Below are 10,851 nucleotides of genomic sequence, written 5' to 3'. Positions count from 1 at the left end.
AAGAGTGGCTTCATTCTCTTTCTTGGAGACAACTCACTTCTAAGGAACAGTATATAGAAAGGAAAAACAGCTTGGGCACTGGTGGCTTACACTGTTATAAAGATGCCCGCCAAGAACCATTGAAGTCACAGTAGACACAAGAATAATTGTCTCAGCAAGGCAAAATTTACTTCTGCAGAAGGCTGTCTCATGAGCCTAAAATCTGGCAAGCAAACACAAACAGGCAGGTTGCTTCCCTATTTATTGCTTAAAGCAGTCCCTGCCCCTCTGCTCAGATTGGTTGAACTCAGGTTCACAATCTGCTCATGATTGACTGATGAGAATAGAGTAAGATATATTTACATAATGTGACTCTGAAATAAGATTGACAGTACATAAATAATCTGAAGATATACTCACACTCTCTGCTATTTCTTGTATAGTCTGTGGTATGTAATAATTCCATCTTGAAAAGGAACCAGTACTTTAAGACAAAACCTAATGTTTCAAAATCCTTCCTTACCTAAAAGCTGTTCCTCTTTTTCTAAGCAAAAGCCCTGTCATTAGGCCAAAGCAGACTTTTAATCAACATAATTTGATAGAAAAGCAATTTTTCCCTCAAGGCTTCTGATCCTAGATAATCAGGAGGCTGAGATATGAGGATTCTGGTTCAAAGCCAGCTTGGGTGGGAAAGGCTAAGAGGCTCTTACTTCCAATTAGCCAGCAAAAAGCCTGTAGCGGACCTCAAGTAATAGAGTGCCAGCCTTGAGGAACAAAGCTAGATACAATGCCCAGTACCTGTGTTCAAAAGCTAGTAATGGCACAAGCAAACAAAAACAGACACAAATAAAATGAGAGAACTGTCAGCTCACCATAGAGAAACTCAGCCATCACCTAATCAAGGGATACAGGTTAACAGCTCTGGGAATAAAACTATACACAAAAGAGATGTCTTAATTTGTACCTATACATGTCACACTATGAAAGCAAGGTCTTCCTGAGTCTTCTCCCTTGTGCCCTATGAATCAGGGAATGTTACAGTCAGCTGGCAGAGGGAGGCTGGTGGTTATACTAGGCCAGTGGAGAAGGACTCCACTTTATGGTCATTTTCTTATTTGCATGTGTTAATATTGTGTTGATGACTCAAACAACAGCTTAGAGGGTCTCCATTGCAACTCTGTGCTCTCAGGAATCTGTCCTGGGTCCTTACTCTAATGGGTCACTGTAGATTCCCAAATCAGTCTCTCTAATTCAAGGAGTCTCTGCTATACTCCACTGAGGTTCTCCTGTGTCATACTCTCAAACTGGATCCTTCAGTCAGCCTGACCCTCTGGGGTCACTGTCCTTCCCTGTCTGATAGGGATTGCTTTTCCAGTTTACTGTGTCAAGCAGGAAAGTCAACCTGGATCTTAAAAAAAAAATCAAACATTTATTACATAATAAATCAAATTAGTATCTTTTTATTATATATATATTTATTTATTGTAAAAAAGTTGTACAGAAGGGTTACAGTTACATGAGTAGGGTAGTGAGTACATTTCATAGCAATCACTGTTACTTACTCCTTTATTTTCCCCCATCATCCCTTCCCTTCCCACCTCCCCAATTGCTCCCTCCCCCGCCACCCCAATGTAAAGTTTTTCAACATAGTGTCCTGTACATCTCGTCATCACAATGGATCAGCCTGCATCCCCATTTAAGCGATCTGCTATATCCTTTCCCTCCCCAAATTACAAAAATGTGTATACAATATGCAGAACACCGGTATCAAATCCAGTGAAAACAGGGGTTATAACATGGGGGAAGAATATACAAAAGAAACAGAAGAATCACATAGTGCATTGTAAGACACTAGCAAGAAAAAAAAAAACATTGTGTCCCTGTCTTGGGGTACATTTAACTTAACATTATCTCATTTGGTCATATGTACAGGGCTTTTGACCTTTTCTGCTTGTCTTTGACATGTACTAGTCATTGCAAACAGGGAAAATCATGGGACCTATGTTTCTTTAGGCCTGGCTTACTTCACTTATATAATTTTTTTCAAGTCTTTCCATTTCCTAACAAATGAGGCAATGTTATTCTTTCTGACGGAGGCATAGAATTCCATTTTGTGTGTGTGTGTGTGTGTGTGTGTGTGTATGTGTATGTGTATGTGTGTGTGTATATATATATACGTATATATATATGTATAGACATATATATACGTATATATATGTATAGCTATCTGTATAGATACACACACATACACACACTATACATATATACATATATGTATATATCACATTTTCTTGATCCATTCATCTACTGAGGGGCATCAGGGTTGGTTCCATATCTTAGCTATGGTAAATAATGCTGTGATAAACATAGTTAGGCTGGCAGCTTTGGTATGACCTTGTTTGTGATCATTTGGATAAATGCTCAAAAGTGGGATTGCTGGGTCATAGGGGAGCTCTATGTGGAGTCTTTTGAGGAACCTCCATACTGCTTTCCAAAGTGGTTGAACAAGTTTACACTCCCACCAATGCAGTAGGGCTCCATTTTGGCCACATCCCCTCCAGCATCTGTTCTTACTATATTTCTTGATTACAGCCATTCTAATTGGGATGAGGTGGAATCTCAACATTGTCTTGATTTGCATTTCTTTTATGGCTAGGAAGGTTGAGCATTACTTCATGTGTCTATTGGCCATTCTTATTTCCTCTTTAGAGAAGTCTCTCTTTAAGTCTTTAGCCCACTTATTTATCAAGCAGTTGTTTCTTTGAGGATTTGCTGTTGGGGGATTTAGTTTTTTGAGTTCTAAGTATATTTTAGATATGAGACCCTTGTCAGTTGTATGGTTAGTGAAGATCTTCTCCCAGTCTGTGGACTTTCTATTGATCTTGCTAGCTATGTGCTTTGCCTTGCAGAAGCTCTGCAGTTTCATGCAATCCCATTTATTCAAGCTTTCTTTGATTTGTTGTGCTTCTGGGTCTCTATTAAGAAAATATTGGCCTGTGCCAAGGAGACCTAGAGTTTCTCCTATTCCGTCCTGTAATGTTTTCAGGGTGTCTGCTTTTATTTCAAGGTCTTTGATCCATCTGGAGTTGATTCTGGTGCAGGGTGATAAAAACAGATCTAGCTTTAGTTTTCTACAGATGTTTAACCAATCTTGCCAGCACCATTTATTAAAAAGGCTGTCTATCTTCCATTCTATTTCTTTAGCTCCCTTATCAAAGATTAGATGGCTATAGGTCTGTGGGTTCATTTCTGGGTTTTCAGTTCTATTCCATTGGTCCTGAGGTCTGTTCTTGTGCCAATACCAAGCTATTTTGATTACTATGGCTTTGTAGTAGAGTTTAAAATTTGGTATTGATACTCCTCCAGTGCTGATCCTTCTACTAAGGATTTTTTTTTTTTTTTTTGCTATTCGGGGTCTTTTATTGTTCCATATGAATTTTTGGATTGCTTCTTCTTTTTCATTGAAGAATGAGGTTGGGATATTGATAGGTATCACATTGAATTTATAGATAGCCTTTCACAGTATTGCCATTTTCTCTATGTTAATCCTCCCAATCCAGGAGCATGGGAGGTTTTTCTACTTGCTTAGTTCTGCTTTAATATCCTTTTTCAGGTTTTTTAAAGTTTTCATCATACAGCTCTTTCACCTCTTTTGTTAACTCCTAAGTATTTTATTTTTTGTGGGGCTATTACAAAAGGTGTTGCTTTCCTAATTTCAGCCATGCTCTTCTCATTATTGGCATACAGGAAAGCCATTGATTTCTGAGGGTTAATTTTATACCTTACTACTTTGCCAAAGTTTCAGATCAGCTCAAGTAACTTGGTAGTAAAGTCCATGGGGTTATTTAAATACAAGATCATGTCATCTGCAAAGAGGGAGAGTTTTATTTCATCTTTCCCTATTTGGATGCACGTTATGTCTGCATCTTGTCTTATTGCTGTAGCTAGGCATTTTAATACTAGGTTGAAGAGAAGTGGAGAGAGTGAATATCCTTTTCTTGTTCCTGAACATAGAGGAAATGACTTTAACTTTTTGCCATTAAGTATAATGCTGGCTGTAGGTTTGTCATACACAGACTCTATTATATTGAGCAATGTTCCATGGATTCCTAGTTTTTCCAGAGCTTTCATCATAAAGTGGTGCTGGATCTTGTCAAATGCTTTTTCTGCAACTATTGAGATAATCATGTGGTTCTTATCCTTGCTCTTTTTGATGTGATGAATTATATTGTTTTGAGTATATTGAACTAGCTTTGCATCCCTGAAATGAATCCTGTTTGATCGTGATGTATGATTTTTTTTTTAATGAGTTGTTGAAGTCCATTGGCTAAGATTTTGTTGAGAACTTTTGTGTTGATGTTCATTAAAGAAATGGGTCTATAGTTCTCTTTCTTTGATGAGTCCCTGTCTGGTTTTGGGATGAGTGTTATGCTGGCTTCATAAAAAGAGTGTGGTAGTGAATTTTTGCTTTCAATTTCATTGAAGAGATGGCGGAGTATTGATGTGAGTTCTGCTTTGAAGGCCTTGTAGAATTTAGTTATGAATCCATCTGGTCCTGGGCTTTTCTTGGGTGGGAGTTCTTTTATTGCTGCTTCTATTTTGATGCTTGCTATGTGTCAGTTAAGTTGGTTTAAATCATCATGGTTTAGTTGGGGCATGTCAATATTTGCTAGAAATTTGTCCATATCTTTCAGATTCTCAAAGTTATTAACATAAAGGTTTGAGAAGTATCTCCTTATTATATTCTGAATCTTGGATGTTTCTGTAGTGATGTTTCCATTCTCATCTCTAAGTTTGTTTATTTGGGTGTGTTCTCTTTTTCTCATAATATTTGCTAAGGGTTTGCCAATTTTATTAATTTTTTCAAAGAACCAACTCTTTGTTTTGTTAATTCTTAGTTTTTGTTTGTTTGTTTTTTGTCGGTTATGGGGCTTGATTCTCATAATATTTGCTAAGGGTTTGCCAATTTTATTAATTTTTTCAAAGAACCAACTCTTTGTTTTGTTAATTCTTGTTTTTTGTTTGTTTGTTTTTTGTCGGTTGTGGGGCTTGAATGCTGGGCTTGGGCACTGTCCCTGCGCTCTTCAGCTCAAGGTAAGCACTGTACCGCTTGAGCCACAGCACTACTTCTCATTTATTGGAGATAAGAGTCTTATTTTCCTGCCCTGGCTACCTTTGAACCTTGGTCCTCAGATCTCAGCCTCCTGAGTAGCTAGGATTACAGGCATGAGTCACCAGTGCCTGGCTTGTTAATTCTCTCTATAGTTTTTTTGAACTAGAGTCAATTAATTCGGATTTAATTTTAATTGTTTGTTTCCGTCACTGGATTGGGGTTTAGTTTGTTGGTCTTTTTCAAGAAGCTTTAGGTGCCAAATTAAATTGTTAATTTCAGATCTTTCCAATTTGTTAATGTGGGAACTCAGAGCTATAAACTTGCCTCTGGTTACTGCCTTTGCTGTGTCCCAGAGGAGCTGATAGTATGCGTGTTCATCTTTGTTAAATAGTATGAACATTTGAATTTCCTTTCTAATCTCTTCCATGACCCACTGGTGGTTCAACAGTGTGTTGTTCAGCCTCCATGTGTTACAGTATTTCCTTTGGTGGCTTTTGGTGTTGAATTCTAATTTTATGCCCTTGTGGTCTGAGAGAATGCAGGGCATAATTTCAATGTTTCTGAATTTGGACACATTTGCTTTGTAGCCTAGAGTATGATCTAATTTGGAGAATGTTCCATGTTCTGCTGAGAAGAAGGTGTAATCTGATACTGCTGGGTGAAATATTTGGTAAATGTCTGTTAAGACTAGTTGATCTATGCAGATTTTAAGATCTGAGGTTTCTCTGTTGAGTTTTTGCCAGGTTGATCTATCTAGCAGTGAGAGTGGTGAGGTAAAGTCCCCAACAATTAATGTCTTGGGATCTATGTAAGATTTGAGGGAAAGTAGTATTTCTTGGATAAATTTGGATGCTCCATTATTTGGTGAGTAGATATTTAGAATTGTAATATCCTCCTGAAGGAGAGATCCCTTAATTAGTATGTTGTGACCTTCTTTATCTCTTCTCACTAATTTAAATTTGAAGTCTATTTTATCTGATAGTAGGATTGCAACTCCCGCCTGTTTATGGGGGCCATTTGCTTGGTAGATTTTATTACAGCCTTTCACTTTCAGAATATGTTTATCTTTGTGGGCAAGGTGTGTCTCTTAAAGACAGCAGAGAGAAGGATCTTGCTTTTTGATCCAACTGGACAATCTATGTCACTTAATTGGAGAGTTAAGTCCATTAATATTGAGGGTTAGGACGAAGAGGTTTTTGTCAGCCCCTACCTTTTTATCCATTTTTGGGGGAGGAGGCTGTGCCTTGACTGTTCTTGTTGTGATTATGTATTTCTCTGTTGACTCCTTCATTGCCCATATTCTGTTCTTGTAGAACGTCTTTGAGGATATTTTGAAGAGCTGGTTTGGTAGCAATATATTGCCTCATATTTTCCTTGCTATGGAAGGTTTTTATTTGTCCTGCTATGAATGAGAGCTTAGCTGGGTAGATTATTCTTGGTTGGTAGTTATTTGACTTAGGGCATGGCATATCTCTTTCCAGGCCATCCTGGCTTTTATGGTGTCTGCTGAGAAGTCCGAGGTAATTTGATTGGGTTACTTTTATATGTGATTGTTCTCTTCTCCCTGACAGCTTTAAGAATTCTTTCTTTAGTGGCTATTGAGCCAGTATGGGTTATAATGTGGCGGTGGGATGACCTGTTCTGGTCTGGTCTATTTGGGGTTCTAAAAGCTTCTTGTATCTGCACGGGCCTGTCCTTTTGTATATTTGGGAAGTTCTCTGCCAGGATTCTGCTGAATAAATTTCCTAATCCATTGGCTTCCCTCTCCAGGCCCTCTTGTATACCTATTATTCTCAAAATAGGCTTTCTGAATGTATCCTATGTTTCCTGCAGTGATCTGTCATGCTTCTTAGTTTTGTTATGAATAATTGTGTGCTCTTTCTCTATGGAGTCTAAACTGTCTTCAGCCTCCAAATGTCTTTCTTCACCTTCCTCCATTCTACTTTGAAGGTTTTTTACTTCAGTGCCTATCACCTTTGCTCCTGCTGGTCTTTCTTAATGGTGGCCAGCTCCTTATTAAGGTTTTCTTTTAAGTCTTGAATAGATTGCCTTACCTCCTGGAGTTGGTTATCAGACTTTTCTTTCCACTCCTTAATCTGGGTTCCTATCTTTTCATTAGCTTCTTTCTCCCTCTGTTGAAGTTACTTTATCTTTTTATTTGTGGAGGCCATGAAGTCATCTATTAGCTTCTGGTTGGCCTCATCATGTTCTCTGATAACCCTATGCAAGGTGTCCTATTTTTCATTCAGCAGGTTTACCAGCCATGCTTTTAATCTATCTTAAACATTATCCTCTAGGTCATTCTGGGACTGCTCTGTAGGTTGTTTATGTGGAGATGGTGTTGGGGTTTGCTGATTGGCCATTTTTTTGTGTGTGTTTCTGCAGTTAGTTCTACCTATTTGGAGACAAGAACCACACTGGTACTACAGTAAGATAGTCTTTTAGGACCAGAGCCAACCCAGTGTTGTATAGATGTATAGATCTTAGGGTTTCAGAATTATAGGTAGGTGTTTTCCTATTTAGCTCTCTTTTTCTTTGCTTACGGGAGGGATATTGTGACTTTGGGGTTGAGATTATGTATAGTGCCCCTTGTACTCAAAATAGTCAAATGGAATCAATTTTGTAGTCAAATATAGAACCAATTGTAAGCTGGGTCAGATATAAACCATTAGGGATCAATGGGCTGGAGCAGATGGAGAAGTGTAGGGTTAGGATTGGAGAGATATGAATTTAAGTTCAGAAGAGAACTTAGGTATAATGATAGTAGAGGGGTAAGCACAGCTTAGGGGAGGGGTATATGTAGTAAGACGAGAATAAAGACCTTGTTACCAACTGTAAGAGGTGGAAAAGAATTTGAAGAAAGGTTTTGTAGGGAATAGCTTAGAGATCTAGATGAAGATAAGAAAAACAAGTTATACATAGGTGTATTTGGGAGACTTGCTGAGATTAGAAAAAGATTATTCAGATATTATTGGAAAGTCTAAGTTAATTCCTGTAATTATTGTTTACACACATAGAAAGAGGCCTTACTTTGTGTATAGAACTAGGCAGGGTAGCTCTGATGGAGTAGTAGTATACTGTGGAGAGAAAGGAGAAGGGGAGAGTGAGAGGAAAAGAAAGAAAAAAACTGACAAATTAGGAAATTGCAAAGTGGAAGAAAAAAAATCAAATAATAAGGAAAAATAGAAGCTTTAAGTGGAATAGCAAATCCTAAATCACAATACACATAAGCAACACATAGACATATAAACGAACAACAAATGATCAGACATGAAAACAAAATAAAACGAAAACAACAATAAAAAACTAAAAGTTTTTCAGGTTCTTTGGGGGATCTTTAGTCTCCCCATAGTTCTCAAAGCCGATTCCTGATAGGACCTTGTATGCCTGCTGTAGTCCACTTTCCTTGTGGCTTGGTTGGGAGCAGATGGCCTTGTGATGGGGGAGGGTGCCCGCTATCTAGAGTCCCACTCTCAGGCCTGGTAGGGAGTTTTGGGAGTTTCACGTTCGTAGACTGCTATCATAGGCCTGGAGCTGTGTTCCCAGGCTTTCCCAGGTCGCCACAGGAGCCTTAGAAACAGAGCTTATGTCCGTGTTCTGGTAGGATCCCTCCCTTTTGGAAGGGGGCTTGGGTCAGAGGGCTTTGGGATCCCACAGGGAATTGCCACCCCCGTGGAGTGGGCCCAGTTGGGTTACTCACGAGGTCTGTAGCTGGTGGTGTGCTGAACCACAGAGCATGTGCTGTGGCGGGTAAGAAGGAGTTGGCAGGTTCTCAGTCAGAGGGTCTGGGTGTTGGCAGGTCCAGGTGTGTGTGTGGGGGGGGGGGTGGCTCTGCTGATGCTGAAGGGTCTCCTCTGTGAAGGCATAGGGAGTCCTGGCACTGGAATGACCTGGTGAAGGTTGGTGCGGCAGGCTGGTGTGGACTGCGGGGGCCCATGCTGGTCTGCAGCAGAAGCAGACAGGTCGGAGGTGGCAGGCAGCAGCGGCGGGCAGCCTTGGGGGTGGCTGCTAGGTGTGTCAACCGGGAGAGGCCGGCAGCAGCTTGACAGTGCAGTGTCTGGGAGAGCCTGGGATCCGTGCCAGGTGGCAGCAGAGAGGGAGCAGGTCCCAGCAGCTTGCTCCGGTGGCAGGGCAGGCGGCCTGTAGAGCATAGCGTGATAGATTGGCTGCGGCTGTGGTTTCCTGGGGGCCTTGTGCAGGGTTGGCTGGGGCCCACAGGGATCCCGCCAGCACTGCAGGCACAGGCTGACTTTGGGGGCTTACCTGGTGGTGCCAATTTCTGTAATGGCAGTGTTGCTGAGTTTGCTCCTTCTTAGCCGCCCTGGGGAGGGGTGGGGAGAGCAGGTTGGGGTGGGTGCCATTGGCCGACTTGGAGGTCTTCACCAGATTCCTTCCTAACTTTCCACGGGTCTAGTGTTGAGTGTTTTTTTTTTTTTTTTTTTTTTCCAGTTTTTAGGCGCTCCTCTGCTCAAAGGCTATAGAAAGTCCCCGTGCGGCACAGTGGGGCAGCTGTTGCGCAGGGATCCCATTCACTGTTGCTCTTTTCCCTTTCCTTATTTGCCTGCTAGGATAGTCTTCTTGTCATAGAAAAAGACTTTAGGTATTTAAAGTTTGATTGGAGTAGATCTCTTGAGGTAACGTGTGGCTGTGCCCCTAGATCTTCTTTTGGTCAGAGACACATAGCGGGACTTCCTGTTCTCTCAACCTGAATCTTGTCACTCACGCTCAGGGAAAGCAAAAGGCTGCCTTCTGTTCTTTAAGTCTTTTACATTTACCATTATTACTTAAGTTTCTTTTTATGACAGATATTTCTTACTATCTTTACATAGTTAGACAAAGGAGTTGTCATTGAACAAAGTGATTTATGAGGCTAATGCATCAGGACCAGTGTTAACCAAGGTAAGCTTAATGTCTCCATATTCATTTCTTTCACTTGTGACTAAGTCAATTTTAGGCTTAATTCATCCAAATATCAGAATGTTTTATGATTTTACGCTGTGTGTGTGTGTGTGTGTGTGTGTGTTGTACCTTGAACTCAGGGCTTTGCACTCTCCCTCAGCGTCTTTGCTCAAGTCTGGCACCCTACCACTTGAGCCATTTCTACTTCTCATTTTGGAGGTCAGTGTCTTACGGACTTTCCTGACCTGGCTGGCTTTGAACTTCAGATTTCAGCCTCCAAACAGCTAGAATTACAGGTATGAGCTGCTGGCACCTGATATATTTGTTGATTTTATGTTACTATCAAAATAAAATTACTAATAACTGAGGTTTCCAGGGCAAAACTGAGATCTAGAAGAATAATAAACACATGATTAATGAACCAGTAAGGAAACATACTGACAAAATGATGTTCCTTTTCAGAGTTGTTGTAAAAATTACTGGGTAACCATCCAGCATTAAAATGTTTTTCAAAAGTGTATTTCTGTTTTAAATTCTTACCCAACTTGATCTCATTCCTCCTTATTTCGTTTTTAAATTGCTTTGTGAGCTTGAGTTATTCATCTGTATCACCTTTCTCCTAGTACATTGTGGGTGCTTTAATATTTCATTTCATTTGGATCTGTCCTTAAAGTTCCCAAGAAGACCTGGCACTGGTGGCTCATTCCTGTAATCCTAGCTATTCAAGAGTCTGAGATCTGAAGATCGAGATTTGAAGTTAGCTTGGGCAGAAAAGTCCTGGTGAGACTCTTATCTCCAATTACTCAAAAACCGGAAGTGAGTGCTGTGGCTCAAGTGGTAGAGCACTAGCCTTGAGCACA

The sequence above is a fragment of the Dipodomys spectabilis genome, unplaced genomic scaffold, assembly GCF_019054845.1.
Source record: "Dipodomys spectabilis isolate Male_0828 unplaced genomic scaffold, ASM1905484v1 ptg000365l, whole genome shotgun sequence".
Lineage (NCBI taxonomy): Eukaryota > Metazoa > Chordata > Mammalia > Rodentia > Heteromyidae > Dipodomys > Dipodomys spectabilis.
Note: the sequence above shows the minus strand (reverse complement) of the source record.